This window comes from Schistocerca serialis, chromosome 6, assembly GCF_023864345.2.
Source record: "Schistocerca serialis cubense isolate TAMUIC-IGC-003099 chromosome 6, iqSchSeri2.2, whole genome shotgun sequence".
Taxonomy (NCBI): domain Eukaryota; kingdom Metazoa; phylum Arthropoda; class Insecta; order Orthoptera; family Acrididae; genus Schistocerca; species Schistocerca serialis.
Window position 1 is genome coordinate 485,327,894 of NC_064643.1, and position 17,567 is coordinate 485,345,460.

A 17,567-nucleotide genomic window follows, 5' to 3' on the forward strand; every position below is an offset into this window, starting at 1 on the left:
CCATACAGGGTGTCCGAAAAGTCTATCCCTGATTACATAAATTGATAACTCAGGCTAGAAGTAAGATACAAATATGAAACTGGTGTCTAATTGTTCACAAACTATCAAAGGTTTTTCACACATCAGTAAACTTCCACATGAGCACCCTTGGTAGCACGTAGCACATATAGGCGATATTCAATTTCCGTCCACACATTAGCCAACATCACTGGAGGGTTCGATTCAACGACTGTGGTTATCCGTTGCCGCAGGGTTTCAAGATCTGGTACACGTGTTCGGTAGACCTCGTCCTTGACATAACCCCATAAAAAGAAGTCTAATGGGGTTATGTCAGGAGAGCGTGGAGGCCAAACCGTTGGCCCATCACGGCCAATCCATCGCCCAGGAAAGGTCATATCGAGATAGGCACGGACGTCCAAACCCCAATGAGGCGGTGCACCATCTTGCTGAAACAAGACATCTGGGTGATACTGAAGCAGCTGAGGAACAGCATACCGTTCCAACATGTCCAGATACACTGCAGATTTGATGGTAGTCTCAGCGAAGAAGAATGGCCCGATAATTCGATCGTGCAATAGCGCGCACCAAACATTCACCTTTGGACTGCCTCTGGTGCACTCCATGACCTCGCCAGGGGGTTGTGAACCCCAAATGCGCACTTTATGGCGATTCACTACTCCACTGACAAAAAAGGTCGCTTCGTCGGAAAAAGCAATTCGTCTGAGATAACCATCATCGTCCTCAATACGTGATAGCATTTCGACCGCAAAGTCAGATCGACGTGTACTGTCACTGGGCAACAAGGCCTCAACGATTTACACTTTGTATGCACGAAACAATAAACGTTTGCGTAAAATGTTATGGAGAGAGCTTTTTGGCATATGTAATTCACGTGAGGCCCTGCGCACCGATTTCTTCGGACTTTGCAGAAAATACTGCCTTACAGCTTCCACCCTGTCTGCTGAGGTTCTTTGTCGACCAGACCTCGGAAGGTCTGCAACCGATCCCGTGTTCTTGAACTTCTCATATCAGGCTTTAATGCTCTTGGCATCAGGTGGATTCCTTCCAAATGTTGTCTGGAAGTGTCTCTGCACTGTGGTTGGTGATCGTGTCTCATGGTACCATAGGACACACTGTACCTTCTCCTGACTGGTTAACATGGTTTCTTGGGCACTGCACCTCATCCACTACTTACGTACTGCGAACTTAAAACAGAAAAAAACTTTGATAGTTGTAAACAATTCGACACATGTTTCATATTTGTATCTTACTTCTAGCCTGAGTAATCATTTTATGTAATCAGGGAAGGTCTTTTCGGACACCCTGTATTATCTTTGCTGTAATGCTATTTCCTGGACGTAGTGTGTCGTCGAACGAGTTGGAACGCGCCAGCATTGCAGTTCGGACCGGACAATGAAGTGAGTTGTAACGCGCCAGCAGTGGAGTTCGGACCTCGCAGTCGGACAGTTGGGACGCGGCACAAGTGCGGTCGGGTTCGAGCGGCAGTGAGGTTCGGGTAACCATGACTCGCCCGACCGTTGCCGGCACACATGGCTCGTCTTACCGGACGACGTGTATTTGCTCGCCGATCGCTTATGGGTTGGCGGTGCGTGTCTCAACTCGTGGTTCGTCCTTGTGATTGCAGTCACTGCTTTTAGCATTGGTCGCGTTCTTCGTCCAAGTGTTTGTGAAATTGTGTGTAGCCTGTGATGTTCACTGTCCAATTATTTCAGTGCTGTCTCCGTGCTGATGTGTAGCAGTTGGTCGGTTGGCGCAGTCGCGCTGTAGCACCAGTGGGGCATGCAGCGCCAGGAATGCGCGGATAGCCATCACTCGCCGATGATTGCCGACACACATGATTTGAGTGGGGGCGACTTTGGTTGATCATCGGTCGGTCGTCTTGCCGGACGACGTATATTTGGCCGGCGGTCGCTTATGGGTTGGATGAGTGTGCCATCTCGTGATTCGTCCTTGTGTTGCTCAGTCACTGCCATTAGCACTGCCTAGTTCTTCGTGCAAGTGTTCGTGAAACTGTGTGTAGTTTATGTGGTTTGACTGACAACTTATTTAAAGGTTGGAGTAGCGAGGAAGGACAGGATAGCCATCAATCGCCCAACGATTGCCGACACACACGTTTGAGTGGCAACGACTTTGCTTGGCCGTTTGGTCGGTCGTCTGATTATACGACGTATATTTGGGTCGTTCACCGCTTATGGGTTATCTGTGATCCGTTCTTGTTGTTTTTCAAGTCTCCGCTGTTAACATCGTTTGAGTTTTGGTGCAAGTGTGGAGCGGAACCGATCTTGATCATTGGTCTGTTGACTGTCTTTCGGTTGGGTTCCCAGCGGATTGAAAATGGTTGGGCCGACTACCTGTCTCACCTAAGCGAGCGTTAGTGTTTGAATTCCAGGCCGACCATCGAACATCTGAGCTCCCTTAGGTGTACTACCCTATTTTTTTAAAATCTGTTCTTGTTGTTTGTCTGGCTTCTAGTCGATTTTGTTTTAAATTAGAGTTGTTTTGCTCTTAAGGCCTGCTGCCTGGTTTAAAGTACTGTTTCACGTAAGCCCTTCGGCATTTTAAAGATTTTAATGTTGATGAATTTTCAAGTCTTGGGCCCTCAGCCAATTTTGAGTCTGAGTTGTTGTGTTCTTAAGGTCTTCAGCCTAGTTCAAAGAACTGTGTCACGTAAGGCCTTTGGTATTTTAAAAATTTTAATGTTGTCGAATTTTAAGTCTTGGGCCTCCAGGCGATTTTGAGTTTGAGTTGATTGCTCTTAAGGTCTTCAGCCTAAATTAAAGAACTGTTTCACCTAAGGCCTTTGGTATTTAAAAAAATAATGTTATGGAGTTTTAAGTGTTAGGCTTTCAGCCGATTTGTATTTAACTTGTTTACTTCAGCCTAACTAAAGAACTGTTTTAAGATAAGGCTTGCCTTTTAAATTTCTGATTATGCTAGCGTTTTAAATTATTGGCCTTCAGCCGTTTCTAAATTAAAGTGGCTTACAGCCGGTAGTTAAGTACCAAAGATTAAGGCTGTGTGTTAAAAAAGATAATTTTTTTTTTGGCTTTTGTAAAGTTTGATCATATAATAAAGTTGTATGTTCGAGTGTAACTTACAGCCCCTTATTTTGTCCCTTTTCCACAATTTATACTATCTGTCCTGTCCTGCGGTTTAAGACGGGCGTTTCAAAACTTTTTATGAAAGGGCATATCTCACTGGTCTCCTGCTTGACGTTGCATTCTTCCTGAAGTGATGTATAAATGGACTGCCGTCAGCGTTAACCCTTAGTTATGAACCTCACAATCGGAGGACGATTAAAGTCGACGATTTTCTCAGACCTCACAGTACTCTTTGGTAATTTTTTCTTGATAGTCATAAGTAACTGATCAAAGAAGGAATTTTCCAGTCCCACGCAATTACTCCGACATGGGGCCACGTTGTGGAATAATGTTATGGATCCAGTTGTGGGCAAAGGATATGTAACACCTGGATTCACTCGCAGTGTACTGGCAAATTACAATTTGCCTAAGAAAGAGGTTTTTTCCATAAAATTTTACTACCTACACTCGAATAATGCACAGTTTAATAGGACTCCTTTCAGAGCGAACCAGCAGGTGTATCGAGTGCAAACAAAGTGCTTCCGCGTTCAATGGGAGCACGTTAGAAGAGTGTTGCAAAATCTACACTATCAGAAGCTCTAAGAAAGAGGTTTAATATCTCAGGGAAACCTGTTTAGAAAATGAAATCGGAGCTCACTACAATGGAGAAAAAGAGGAATACATTTTCGAGTATCTACTGTGACAAACCTTGCATCATAGGTGTGCAAACTTCTTATATAGTTCATCGTGTCGTGACTGCAACTTTGTCGTAACTGACACATCAACGTTTGTCACAGTGAAGTATTACTACACACAGGACGAGGTGGGACATGACTAAAACAATAGCGTTCGCAATGAGGGGTGGGGGGGGGGGGGGGGAGGGGGATGGGGCCCAAATTACTGCCCAGCTGTCGTCACATTGGTTTTATTTGATGCCCTAAAGCCGATAAGGCAAATGCCGAGATGTTTTCTTTGAAAACGAGACGGCAGATACCCTTCTATAGGCTTGTACTATCCGGGATCGTGCTGCATCTCTATCTATATTTCGAGACGATGAACCCCAATTTTCATTACATTTTTTGTGTTGATAAATTATGCGGAGCCTATCGACATACAGCGTGTTCCAAAATATTTTTTTAAAACTTTTGTCACGTGTATTTAAGATTCGGCGACAGGTACAAAGGTGCAGTTTGCAGCATCACGTTCACACACCTAAATTTTAGTATCTTTGCCGCCATCTGTAGTTCGTAGGATATGTAAGCGATGTTCCAGTTCCTTCCGTTCCGGCGTAGCATGTCCTCGTTAACTTGTGCAGGCCGCATTTCCTGCAGGTCCTAAAGCAAGATCTGGTAAACAGCATCCATCCCAAATCCTCAAAGAAAAAGCACTTCTATGTCTGAGTCCTGCTCTAGCAATACGACGACTTGCAAATGCATTGTCCACAGCCCCCCTAACAGTCGAGGTCCAGTGAAGAGGGGCACCATCCACCATTCTGCTCCATCATGGTGTCAGGTTGCAGATCTTAGGCGTGTCCAGATAAACAGTCGATGTTACTCTTCAGAGAAAAACGGTCCCACTGTACGTCCGTCAAGAAGACCGTACTACACGTTTACCTTTAGATTATTGCGAACAATTTCCGTGCTAAATTTGGGGTTCTCAGAGCTCCAGATCCTCGTATTGTGTCGCTCTACTTTCCCAGACACATGAAAACAAACTTTGTTCGTAAACATCACCGTTTTCAGATAGTCTGCGTCATCGTCGATACGACTCAGACTCTCAATTCCACATGCCGGTCATCATGCTGAAGCGCAGGTATTAGCTGCACGTTGTAGGCAAGAAGTGTGTCTATTGCGTAGCACCTTGTGCACAGAGGTTGGTTGTAACTGCAACTGTCTTGATGCACATGTGCATTAATTGTGCTCGGACATATACAACTCATCCTCTTCATGACACTCCCGGAGTCCTTGAACCTTGTGGTCAGATGTGCTGGGGGGGGGGGGGGGGGTGGAGGGGTCTGCCTCTCTAACGTGTCCGAAGCTGCGCTGTGAAACTTCTTTATTTAAATGAGTGTGGCTGTGCTTAAATTGCTGAATGACTGAGACCCACAATATCCTAGCTCAACGCAATATGAATGCTCAAAAAAGGATAATCTGACTTCAAATAATTAATTCAAAAGAATGGCCCTGACTAAAAGGAAATCCTAACAATAACCTAAACATTTCATTAAGCACTTACCTCACAAAAATCTTCACTACGCCAACTACTGCAATACAGCGAGTGTCAATACTGCCAGCTAAATAAAACTTGCTGACTATTAAAGCCATTAACTACTAATAGGCATGTGGTTAGCAAAGGAAAGATTTTGTTGCAAACCAAATAATGTATTTTTTTTTAACTTAGTAATGTGACATCCAGTTCAGACACTAATATAAATCATCATTGACATCTAATACAAAGGTATATATCTCCAAGTAGAACATCTACAGATCGTTAGCCCACGCTAATACTTCAGACCTCTACCCTCCGTCAATGCTAACTTCTCAATCTAACATCCATCACTGCTGGCTGTTCACCTCCAGTTGCCCAACAATGCTTCCATCACTGCTGGCGACTAACTTCCAACTGCCCAACACTACCGGCTATTAACTTCCATCCGGCCTGAGTGGCCGGCGGTTCTAGGCGCTTCAGTCTGGAACCGCGCGACCGCTACGGTCGCAGGTTCGAATCCTGCCTCGAGCATGGATGTGTGTGATGTCCTTAGGTTAGTTAGGTTTAAATAGTTCTAAGTTCTAGGGGACTGATGACCTCAGAAGTTAAGTCCCATAGTGCTCAGAGCCATTTGAACCATTTGATTAACTTCCAACAACGAATCCAACCAGCCACAGAGTCTCTTACAAAGAAAGCGCAGTCAGAGATCCAATGCAAAGCGCTACACAGCGCTGCCAACATAGAAGCAGCCCACCTGGATTTCAGATTTGGTCCCTATCATCCCACAAATAACCTTTACCCTTCTGCAACCTTGCTCAGTAGGATATAAATGACAGCTTTGTATCTTTGCTTACTGGATAATGTTTGAGTTGTAGTCTGCCCCATTAGACGATTGTTCAGTGCGTCTGACTGTCATTAGCGGGCCCGGGTTCGATTCCCAGCCGGGTCGGAGTTTTTCTGCTCTCGGCGACTGGTGTTGCGATCTCTTCTTCATCATTTCATCATCATCGACAAGTAAGTCGCCAAGTATGGCGTCAACTGAAAATACTTACAACTTGGCTGCCGATCTACCCCATCTGGGGACTCTGAACCTTCAATGCCATACCATCATTTCATTTTCATGAGCATCGTGAACCGAAACACCAAGTGTGTAGCACTTGTGTGATGCTCAACACTGTCATCAAGAATATTATGAACTGTGCCACAGTAATTTGTTTACAACTAGCTGAGCACTTGGTGTTGTCTGTGTATGTATTTATTCTGGTCTTTTATTAGTCCATCCCCTCCTTCCCCCTCTCTCTGTCCATTTCCTTCTTCGCCTCCTCTCTATCAATTTCCTCCACCTCTTTCTCTGTCCGCCTCCTCCATCCTCCATTGTCTATCCATCTCCTTCTGCTCCTCTCTGTGTGCATTTTCTCTTTCCTCTCATCTCTGTCAATCTGCCCCTTTCTCCTCTGTCCGTCTCCTCACTCCCCCTCTAATTCCACCTCATCCTCCCCCTCTCTTTTTCAGTCTCGTCCTCCCTCCCCCTCTCTGTTCATCTTCCCTTTACCCTCTCCCTTTTCATCTCCACCCCCTTCCTTTCTGTGTCCATCTCCACCTCTTTCCTTTCTCAGTCAGTCCCTCCTCTCCCCTATCTCCGTCAATTTTCCCTCGCCTTTATCTGTCCATCACCTCCTCCTCTTATCTCAGCCTATCTCCTCCTTCCCCTCGCTGTCTGTCCATCTCCTCCTCCCTCTTCTCTCTCCAGGTTCTCACGCTCACCCCAGTAGGAGGTTGGTGGTTCTTACCTTTACAGTATACCTTACGAGATTGTAAACGTGTACCAATTTGACTGAAATCGTTCCAGAGGTATGGATGGGCTTTTTACCCCCATGGCTTTGCCCGCATACGCAGATTTCAAATATATTTCGTATATATTTAACGAATTTATACATATTTGTATACATAATTCACCTGTAGGTCTTACGAATATCGCGCTGCAGTTTCATTTTCACGCAGCTCAATGTTTATGATGTCGTATCTGCTGAAATATATGCTGTAAAATGACATAACATTCTAGGTACATTTAGTGCTATATGCGGCTACTGTCCGCAGAATATATAGTGAGCAAAAATGCTTGTGAAATAGCGATAAATTAAAAAGTTATGCAGGATGCGGCAGTTTTTCCCGCTCTTTTTGTTTGTGCCGTTATATTCCCCGAACTATGTAAGGTAAATGAAATATTTTTCAGGTACATTCAGCAACATATCGGGATACTGTCTACGAAATGTGTTGCAAATACAGCTAGTACTAAAGAAGTAATAAATTGAAGTGTCGTGCATGATGCGGCACTTTTTCATGCATCTCTGTATTTGGAGGTGTGTATATCATTATGCCGAAAACCGTACCTATCCCCATTTCTGATACGTACGTGATCAATGTTATAAAGACGATTTTGGAACACCCTATACTATCGAAAACTGTAAAGTCATTGTGAAAGGATTCCGAGTCAGAATGCTGTTTTGAAAAAGTACAGGAGCTGTGCAGAAGGAGCTGGCCTGCACCGTTTCACTGGTGGTGGATGTTGTACAGCCCTTCCTCATCTACATATGCAGTGAAGAACTTAGAAATACCGCTGCTGTATATCAGTTGTCCACCACTCTACATTAACGTACATGTTTCACAATTAATATCGTTGTTTCCTATTTGTGTTCACTTTTGTGAGCACCTTTTGTATCCTTCTGTTTCTAGTTCATCAGAACGTCCACATTATTTGAAGTGTGGGAGCGTATGAACAAGAAAACACCATGTGAGATATACGTGAGGTTGCATTTAGCCTCCAGTACAATGCTGACCATTAAAACCGCAACATTATGAAGGCGGAATATAACAAATGCCATACTGAACTGAAGTGCACTGGATGCTTGAATATGCAAATATTAGCATTACAGCGCAACTTCACGAAATAGGGCTGTGTCACACAATCTACACTACTGGCCAAAAAAATTGCTACACCACGAAGATGACGTGCTACAGACGCGAAATTTAACCGACAGGAAGAAGATGCCGTGATATGCAAATGATTAACTTTTCAGAGCATTTACACAAGGTTGGCGCCGGTGACGACACCTACAACGTGCTGACATGAGGAAAGTTTCCAACCGATTTCTCATACACAAACAGCAGTTGACCGGCGTTGCCTGGTGAAACGTTGTTGTGATGCCTCGTGTAAGGAGGAGAAATGCGTACCATCACGTTTCCGACTTTGATAAAGGTCGGATTGTAGCCTACCGCGATTGCGGTTTATCCTATCGCAACATTACTGCTCGCGTTGGTCGAGATCCAATGACTGTTTGCAGAATATGGAATCGGTGGGTTCAGGAGGGTAATACGGAACGTCGTGCTGGATCCCAACGGCCTCGTATCACTAGCAGTTGAGATGAGAGGCATCTTATCTGCATATCTGTAACGGATCGTGCAGCCACGTCCTGATCCTCGAGTCAACATATGGGGACGTTTGCTAGACAACAACCATGTGCACGAACAGTTCGACGATGTTTGTAGAAGCATGGACTATCAGCTCGGAGACCATGGCTGCGGTTACCCTTGACGCTGCATCACAGACAGGAGCGCCTGCGATGGTGTACTCAACGACGAACCTGGGTGCACGAATGGCAAAACGCAACTTTTTCGGATGAATCCAGGTTCTGCTAACAGCACCATGATGGTCACATCCGTGTTTGGCGACATCGCGATGAACGCACATTTGAAGTGTGTATTCATCATCGCCATACTGGCGTATCACCTGGCGTGATGGTATGGGGTGCCATTGGTTGCACGTCTCGGTCACTAATAATGGACACTGTGTAGTCATGGACATGAGTACTAAAAGGAATAAGTACAATTTCATTTACATGATAAATGACGCAAATCTAAAAGCTGTCAGTTCAACTGAATACTTAGTGACTACAATTACGAATAACTTAAACTGGAAGATCACATAGATAGTCTTGTGGGAAACCAAAGACTGAGGTTTATTGGTGGGACACTTAGAGGAGCCAAGATGTCTACTAGTGAGACTGCCTATACTACACTTGTCCGTCCTCTACTGGAGTACTGCTGCGCGGTATGGGATCCGTACCAGGTAGGATTGACGGAGGTCGTCGAAAAAGCTCAGAGAAGGGCAGCTCGTTTTCTACTATCGCCAAATAGTGGACAGAGTGTCACGGTTATAATACGCGAGTTGTGGTGGAAATGTTTAAAACAAAGGCGCTTTTCTTTGTGACGAGATCTTTTCACGAAACGTCAACCCCCAACTTCCTCCTAGGAATGTGAAAATATTTTGCTGCAACCCATCTGCATAGAAAGAAATTATCATCGTAATAAAATAACAGCAATCAGAGTTCGCGCGAAAAGATTTAAGTCCCTGTTTTCCAGCGCGCTGTTCGAGAGTTGAATGGTGGAGAAAAGTGCGAAAGTAATCTGATTAACCGTCTGGCAAGCACTTTGGGGTGAAATATAGATTGCATTCATCATCCTCATTAGGGCCAGTTCGGTGCACAGCGAAATCGTCTCTGATTCGCACAGCCAATATGCTGGATAGCAGTTCTGTCATTTCTTCCGTAGCCGGCCGGAGTGGCCGAGCGGTTAAAGGCGCTACAGTCTGGAAACGCACGACCGCTATGGTCGCAGGTTCGAATCCTGCCTCGGGCATGGATGTGTGTGATGTCCTTAGGTTAGTTAGGTTTAAGTAGTTCTAATTTCTAGGGGACTTATGACCACAGCAGTTGAGTCCCATAGTGCTCAGAGCCATTTTTTGAACCATTTCATCCGTGTTGAGGTAGGTGGCTATATATTAGAGAAGTCTGTGGCGTTATATTTCAACAGGATAACACAATACTGCATGTTGTCCGCACTGTCCTGCCCTTCATTGGTACGGATAGTATTGAAATGATGGCCCATACAGCATGTTCTCTGGCTCTTTCACTGGCTGAAAGCCCCTGATAATTAGTTGCAGACAGACTGATACTCCACCAATTTCTAGCCATTACGATTGATGAATTCTGGCACAGATTTGAAGCAGCGTGGAATGACACAGCCGAGCATCTGTAGCACGTCATCTTCGTTGTGTAGCAATTTTAATGGCCAGTAGTGTACATGTAACTGGCTGGGATTAGAGATAAGGTTATGTAAAGGTTTATAAACTGAGGTGACAAAAGTCATGGAATACCTCCTAATATCGTGCTGGACATCCTTTCGTCCGACGTAGTGCAGCAACTCGACGTACAAGTCCCCTGTAGAAATACTTGGCCTCTACAGCCGTCCATAATTGTGAAAGTATTGTCGGTGCTAGATGTTGTGCACGAACTGAGGTCTCGATTACGTCTCATAAATGTTCGACGATACTCATGTCGGGCGGTCTGGATGGCCAAATGATTGGCTCGAATTGTCCAGAATGTTCTTCAAACCAATCGTGAACAATTGTGGCCCGGTGACGTGACATCGTTGCTTGGGAACATAAAGTCCATGGATGGCTGTAAGTGGTTTCCAAGAAGCGGAACATAGCGATTTCCAGCCTATGATCGGTTCGGTTGGACCAGAGGGTCCGGACCATTCCATTAAACACAACCCACACAATTATGAAGCCATCACCAATTTGAACAGTGCCTTGTAAATAACTTGGGTCCATGGCTTCGTGAGGTCTGCGTCACACTCAAACCGTACATCAGCTCTTACCCACTGAAATCGGAATTCATCTGACCATGTCACTGTTTTATAGCCGGTTACGGTTCAATTGATATGGTTACGAGCCCAGGAGAGCATCGCGGACGATGTCGTCCTGTCAACAAAGGCACTCGGACATTCCTAATAGGAGGGTCACTCCAAATGAAATGTACACTATTTTTTTTTAATTCATCTTTCATTCTACATGTTTGAAAGTTTTACGGTGTGTAGATACATCCTTTAGGAACAATATTTTCATTTCTTCACATAATTTCCATCCCTGTCAACTGCCTTACGCCATCTTGTAACCAGCGCCTGTATACCCGCACGGTAAAATTCTTGACCAACCAGTTGGAGCCACTGTTTGGCAGTGTGCACAAGGGAGTCATCATCTTCAAACCTTGTTCCACGAAGAGAGTCTTTCAGTTTCCCAAAGTGATGATAGTCACATGGAGCCAGGTCAGGACTGTGAGGCGGGTGTTTCAGTGTTGTTCATCCGAGTTTTGTGATCGCTTCCATGGTTTCTTGACTGACATGTGGCCGTGCATTGTCGTGCAACAGCAAAACATCCTGCTTTTGCCGACGTGGTCGAACACGACTCAGTCGAGCTTGAAATTTCTTCAATGTCGTCACATATGCATCAGGATTTATGGTGGTTCCATTTGGCGTGATGTTCACAAGCAAGAGTCCTTCGGAATCAAAAAACACCGTAGCCATAACTTTTCCAGCAGTAGGTGTGGTTTTGAATTTTTTTTCTGGGGTGAATTTGCATGATGCCACTCCACTGACTGCCTCTTCGTCTCTGGTGAAAAATGATGGATCCATGTTTCATCATCTATCACAAGTCTTCGAAGAAATTCATCTCCACCGTTCTCGTACTGTTCCAAATGTTCTCTGCATACCGTTTTTCTTGTTTCTTTGTGAGCCACTGTCAACATCCTGGGAACCCACCTGGCACAAACCTTTTTTAACGCCAACACTTTCAGTATTCTGCAAACACTTCCTTCCCCAATCCCAACGTAGTGTGACAATTCGTTCACTGTGATGCGTCTGTCAGCAATCACCAACTCGTTAAATCTCTGCACATTCTCTGGAGTGTGTACGAGGCCTGCCGCTCCGAGGACAATTCTCAATATTGCCGTGCCCGCTTTCATCACGTAATCTGCTTGCACACCGACTAACTGTACTGCGATCGACAGCAGCATCTCCATACACCTTTTTCAACCTCTTGTGGATGTTTCCCACTGTCTCGTTTTCATAGCACAGGAATTCTATGACAGCACGTTGCTTCTGACGAACGTCGAGTGTAGCAACCATCTTGAAGTCAGGCTATGACGGCGCCACTCACGGGAACAAGTTGAACTATGTTTGAAAACAAGCGGGAAGGATGTATCTACACACTGTAAAACTTTCACACCTGCAGAATGTGAACTGTATTTTTATAAAAAATTGTGTCCATTTCTTTTGGAGTGTTCCTCGTAGATACCTTCGTCGACGTCCCACATTGATTTCTGTGGTTATTTCACGCAATGTTGTTTGTCTGTTATCACTGACAACTCTACGCAAACACCGCTGCTCTCGGTCGTTAAGTGAAGGCCGTTGACCACTGCGTTGTCCTTGGTGGGAGGTAATGCCTGAAATTTTGTATTCCGCGCACAAATTCGGAATATTGAATTCCCTAACGATTTCCGAAATGGAATGTTCCATGCGTCTAGTTCTAACTACCATTCCGCTTTCAAAGTCTGTCAGTTCCTGACGTGTGGCCATAATCACGTCTGAAATCTTTTCACATGATTCACCTGAGTACAAATGACATCTCCGCCAATACACTGCCCTCCCATACCTTGTGTACGCGATTCTACCGACATCTGTATCCATCCAACGACTTTTGTCGTTTCAGTGTAAGGGCCTTACGTAACAATACACCGGCACTGTTTAAAATACTGCCTTGTACTTAAGTACGGTTTTGAAGTTTCCTTTCTGTAAGAACGACTGATCTGTATTCAGCCTCACGCATCTCTATGCAATAAGTCTGTTCATAAACAATATTCAACTGTCTCCCTCTCTTTCTTCTTGTTCCAACTGAGGTATTCCCTTGTTTAATTGTACATCGACCTGCCCTCAGTCTGACCTAGTGCATACACATTCTTTGTAAGTTTTTTGCACATTTCGCCTGCTAATTAGTTTTGATGTTTCTATTAACCAAACGGCTTCGTATAATTGGCATTCAGCGCAGGAGAGAATATTTTTCATTTGCTATGTTCCAGTAATTAGTTCAGTATGGAGCGCATGCCTCTCGTATGCCAGCGAGATCCGCCGAGTAATCTACATGCACCAAGAGCCGCGACCACTTCTACGGCCCGTTCCGTCGCCCACGTGCCATGGACAAACTGGGAAGGACGGCGTCTACGAGGAAAACACGCCAAGTTTGGACCGACCACTGGAGCGGGCACATCTGAAGGAGCAGGTCCACATTTCACAGCACGTTTCTTTTAATTAGTCACGCCGAGGAATGAGGTGTGGCTGCAGCGGCTCCTCTCGCCATTGGCTGGCGTCCTTGGAGCCCTCGCAGGAAAACGACACCTTGCAGCCGCACCACACCCAGCTAGTCCAGGTCCGCACCGGCGCTGCCGCCCAGTTACGTAATGCCGCACAGCAAGTACGTTCTCCACTCCACCGACCTCCGCAAAGCAGTCCTTTTCCTGCTGGCGACGCGGCAGCCGATGGTGACCTTACTCCAGAGACACGTGTACCGCCGAATCTTTCTTTTTGCTTCGACCACTTTCGGTACAATTTACTTCACAGCAACTCGTATCTTACCGCCGGCCTTGTTAGCCTACTCGCTGAATTTGTAACGAGGGTGTTTGGTAATTGGCGGATGCGAAAGAAGGTTATAGTTTAACATTTCGTCGACACCGAGACCTTTAGAAAAGGAGAAATTGCTGATTACGTTGGTTAGGGAGGAAGAGAGAAAGCAATCGATAGTGAGTTTAACTTTCCCAAGGATTCAATCCGAGAGTCACCTGAAGTGTATCAGAATGTGGTACCTTTGCGGATGTTATAACTAATCTGCTTGGAGGAATAGCAAGATAACAAATTGCTAATAATATTTTTCTCTTCTTTGTCTAAAAAAGTGGGTCTCTGGAAGTAGACTCTGTGTTAATGTTAGAAGAACAAAGTATAATTAGTTCTGTGCAGCCGGCCGGAATGGCCGAGCGATTCTAGGCGCTACAGTCTGGAACCGCGCGACCGCTACGGTCGCAAGTTCGAATCATGCCACGGGCATGGATGTGTGTGATATCCTTAGGTTAGGTAGGTTTAAGTAGTTGTAAGTTCTAGGGGACTGATGACCTCAGTAGTTAAGTCCCACAGTGCTCAGACCCATTTGAACCATTGGAGTTCTGTGCAATATCTACATCTACAGCTATATGACGCCTCTACAATTCACACCAAAGTGCCTGCCGGATGGTTCATTAAATTACTTTTACGCTTCTTCTCAACCGTTCCACTCTCGAACAGCTCTAGCGACAAACGAGCACTTACATTTTTCCGTGCGAGCTCTGATTTCTGTTAGTTTTCTCTCTATGTAGATGGGCGGCAACAGAATATTCTCGCATTCGGAGGAGAAAGTTGGTGGTTGAAATTCGTGAAAAGATTTCGCCACGACGAAAAGCTGCTATGTGTTAATGATTTCCTGCATAAACTCGCATTTCATACCCTTGAAGCTCTCTTCCCTGTCTCGCGATAATACAAAACGAACAGCTCTTCTCTAAACTTTTTCTGTTCAAATGGCTCCGAGCACTATGGGACTTAACTTCTGTGGTCATCAGTCCCCTAGAACCCAGAACTACTTTAACCTAACTAATCTAAGGACATCACACACATCCATGCCCGAGGCAGGATTCGAACCTGCGACCGCAGCGGTCGCACGGCTCCAGACTTTACCGCCTAGAACCGCTCGGCCACTCCGGCCGGCGAACTTTTTCTGTGTCCTCCGTCAATCCTTTAAGATACATATCCCATACCGCGCAGCATTACTCCAGAAGAAGGCGGATAAATGTAGCGTAGGTAGTCTCTGTAGTAGGCCCGTTGTACCCTTTAAAGTCCACTGGACCTGACGGGATACCAATTCGATTCTACACAGAGTACGCGGAAGAACTTGCCCCCCTTCTAACAGCCGTGCACCGCAGGTCTCTAGAGGAACGGAAGGTTCCAAATGATTGGAAAAGAGCACAGGTAGTCCCAGTCTTCAAGAAGGGTCTTCGAGCAGATGCGCAAAACTATAGTCCTATATCTCTGACGTCGATCTGTTGTAGAATTTTAGAACATGGTTTTTGCACGCGTATCTACTATGTGGGAATCAACATAGATTCCGGAAACAGCGATCGTATGAGGCCCAACTCGCTTTATTTGTTGATGAGACCCAGAAAATATTAGATACAGGCTCCCAGGTAGATGCCATTTTCCTTGACTTCCGGAAGGCGTTCGATGCAGTTCCGCACTGTCACCTGATAAACAAAGTAAGAGCTTACGGAATATCAGACCAGCTGTGTGGCTAGATTGAAGAGTTTTTAGCAAACAGAACACAGCACGTTATTCTCAATGGAGAGACGTCTACAGACGTTAAAGTAACCTCTGGCGTGGCACGGGGAAGTGTTATGGGACCATTGCGTTTCACAATATATATAAATGACCTAGTAGATAGCGTCGGAAGTTCCATGCGGCTTTTCGAGGATGATGCTGTAGTATACAGAGAAGTTGCAGCATTAGAAAATTGCAGATAAATGCAGGAAGATCTGCAGCGGATAGGCACTTGGTGCAGGGAGTGGAAACTGACCCTTAACATAGACAAATGCAACGTATTGCGAATACATAGAAAGAAGGATCCTTTATTGTATGATTATATGATAGCGGAACAAACACTGGTAGCAGTTACTTCTGTAAAATATCTGGGAGTAATCGTGCGGAACGATTTGAAGTGGAATGATCATATAAAATTAATTGTTGGTAAGGTGGGTACCAGGTTGAGATTGATTAGGAGAGTCCTCAGAAAATGTAGTCCATCAACAAAGGAGGTGGCTTACAAAACATTCGTTCGACCTATACTTGAGTATTGCTCATCAGTGTGGGATCCGTACTAGGTAGGGTTGACGGAGGAGATAGAGAAGATCCAAAGAAGAGCGGCGCGTTTCGTCACAGGGTTATTTGGTAAGCGTTATAGCGTTATGGAGATGTTTAGCAAACTCAAGTGGCAGACTCTGCAAGAGAGGCGCTCTGCATCGTGATGTAGCTTTCTGTTCAGGTTTCGAGAGGGTGCGTTTCTGGATGAGGTATCGAATATATTGCTTCCCCTTACTTATACTTCCCGAGGAGATCACGAGTGTAAAATTAGAGAGATTCGAGAGCGCACGGAGACTTTCCGGCAGTCGTTCTTCCCGAGAACCATACGCGACTGGAACAAGAAAGGCAGGTAATGACAGTGGCATGTAAACTGCCCTCCGCTACACACCGTTGGGTGGCTTGCGGAGTATAAATGTAGATGTAGATGTAAATGTTCCGGTAATAAAACTCAGTCTTTGATTCGTTTTTCCGACAACATTATTTATGTGATCATTGTAATTAAAATTCTTTGTAACTGTAATCCTTAAATATTTAGCTGGATTGACAGGCTTTCGATTTTCGTGGTTTATCATGTAAATGAAGTTTAACGATTTCCATTTAGTACTCATTTGGATGATCTTATTTAGAGACAAATGACACTTTCACACTGGTCTAAATAATTTTGCAATTGGTTTCGATCTCCTGATGATTTTACTAGACGATAAACGACTGTATCATCTGCAAACAGTCAAAGTGGACGGCTCAGATTGTCTTTTATATCGTTTATATAGACTGAGAGCAACAGAGGCCCTGTAACTCTTCCTCTGGGAACGTCAGGTATCAATTTTGTCTTACTCGATGAGTATCTGTCAGTTACTACGAACTATGGCCTTCGTGACACTAAATGAGGAATCCAGTCGCTCAGCTGAGACCGTACTCCATAGGCGTGCAGTTTGTTGAGGAGGGACTTGTGGACAATGGTATCAACATCTGGAAATATAGAAATGTTCAATCAATTGGAGATCGCCTATAGGAAGCATTCATTACTTCATGAGAAGTGGGTGGAGGCAGAAGGCAGCATATTAAAACTTGGTGAGAACTTTCGAAGTGATTTATTGTTTCCAACTACACTGCCCTTGTTTCTCTTGGTCTGTGTCACAGGGCCCCGCAATGCAGAAGACGCACCCCAGTGGCTCTTGCAACACAATGTTGTGTCGTGCTGGCCTTGGACAGCCACGGAATTGTGATGGCGTCAGGATGCACCGACAGTTGGCTCAGCGGTCTGCGTCCCTGCCGACTCTGTGCTGCTCGGTGTGAGTCGCAGGTGGCCAACTGCTGCTTCATCTCGCCGGCGTGGCTGAGATCGCAGTGATGACAAGCGCGTCTGATCCGGTGTCCAAATCTGCGGCCCTCACCTCGGGATGCCTCCCGCATCTGTTGGTATCCAGGACG